This window comes from Anneissia japonica, unplaced genomic scaffold, assembly GCF_011630105.1.
Source record: "Anneissia japonica isolate Jap-2015-1 unplaced genomic scaffold, ASM1163010v1 scaffold724_len3256291_cov202, whole genome shotgun sequence".
Lineage (NCBI taxonomy): Eukaryota > Metazoa > Echinodermata > Crinoidea > Comatulida > Comatulidae > Anneissia > Anneissia japonica.
Window position 1 is genome coordinate 2,080,829 of NW_022744966.1, and position 1,898 is coordinate 2,082,726.

Here is a 1,898-nt window from a genome sequence, read left to right on the forward strand (position 1 = left end):
ACAGATTCAAGCTAACCAATTCTAATATTAAAGTATCAAGTGTTGCCAAGTCTGCAGGAGTGAGCAACACCTAAAGAAAGAGAAAAATTCTACCTCAGTCAAGCAAGTGTGACAGGAGATGACAGGAGCATGGAAGAAGACGTGAGGAAACACTGGGTAGGAAATACATAGGGCCTATATAGAAACTGATCAATTTGCTACCTTGCAGATCATTGTTGAGCAGTCAGGTGGTGTAACGCATGTGCTCTCGTGTAGCGGTCCGCAGGGCCCCGACTCCTAGGGGCCCCTGGCCACAACCATAGGGTCCTCGATCTAGCACCCTGACCCAAAGTTAATGCATAAAAGAATAATGTGTCTCTGACAGTGACGGATTAAGGGGCCCTAGGTTTGTCAAATTTGTGAAAACAATAGAGATAAAAAGAGAATGATAATCAAATTTTAAGTCTGTGAGTGCCATTTCTGGCCATCTAGATGTGCCATAATCATACATTTTCTTACCTCCGCCCCAACCATGGTCGGCCTGAGGTGGTACAGATCCTCTATCTGTGAAAGTCTCTCCCTGGGCCCCTCTATTTCAAATCCCTACTAGATCCGCCACTGATTCATATCATTTTTGCGTCATTCAAAACATTTATAATATTTTTTAAAATGGCAAACATGTTTTAAAAACACATCTACACCCCACAATGGAATTGGCAACCGGGCCTGGAAAAGGGCCCCTAGTCTCAGTAAAACCCCGGCCCTAGTGTTACGCCACTGGAGCAGTCCCTTGAGTAAAACGCTCCTACACCAAATCTTCATCGACTATAATATGGTAAGGCATGATAGCATCGAACGCGAAGTGTTATGATACCAAATGCCTCACTGTGGTATCACCCTTGCTACAGACCTTTTGTGAGACCCGCAATGAAATGCTTTTGGAGATTATTGAAATTCCCTGGAGTAGCCCACGTTTGCTGTCACCCGTCCTGAACTTACCGAGCTTTCGTTTGAGGACGGTGAGCGCACAGTACGGAGGAACCAACAGACCGTGACTGTACTCGCAACCAAGCTTCCGTCCTGTTCAGAAGTTGTTTCGTTTCCGTTTACGTGACGGGGGAATATGCGTGCGAACGCGCGCCCTCACTTTAGTTACCAAAACATGGCGAACTTGCACAGAGTTCAAGAGGCACTTGTCGCTGCGTAGGCATTATTACTATAGGTTAGGCCTAGGCCGGACGTACCTTAATAAATTAGGGCCTAGGCTAGGCCTAGCTAGATCCAGGCCAGGCTAGAACCGAGCCGAGGCTGTCCATCTAGGCCTAGGCCTACAGTACATCTACATTTACTAGGGCTATACGACTTGGCTAAATCATATTCATCCTAAATTTATGTGTTGTATCACTGACTTGGAACATGAAACCATAATTTCATTAAAGTGTTATCATAAGTTAACGACGAGATACATCAGTCACTAATCCTGACTCCATTGTAATCGCCTTTACACTCGCCGCGTGATGCTGACATACAAGACAACCTCTTATCGTTGCGTTCTAAACCGGACGCTATTTTCGGTCAGAACCGTCCTCAAATTCCGCGGTACGGTGAGATGCAATCTTTCACGCATGCGCAAATGAATTTTCGGCTCTAATTACCGTACTAGATTTCTCCCGAACTGAAACGAAAGCTCGCTAGTGGATCATGTGGCAAACAATAGAGAATCATCGACGTGGCTACAATGGACACTCACAACACGTTTGACGATTAAAACCGGGCACTCACAGCTGCGCACGACGGTCGTCGGCCTTCGCGATTCTATGAAGAATGCAACGCGACGACGCACGTGCAACGGGTTTTTAATGACGATCCGTTCAGAGACTGCTACCGACAATCAGCAGACGGCGATGCGTCGTATATCG

At 46.4% G+C, this 1,898-nt stretch overlaps 1 pseudogene; it reads right to left on the reverse strand.

Annotated features, from left to right (window-relative positions):
* The window catches only part of LOC117119873, a 6,588-nt pseudogene extending 6,075 nt beyond the window's left edge, over positions 1-513 (reverse strand).
* Positions 514-1,898: the final 1,385 nt, after the last annotated feature.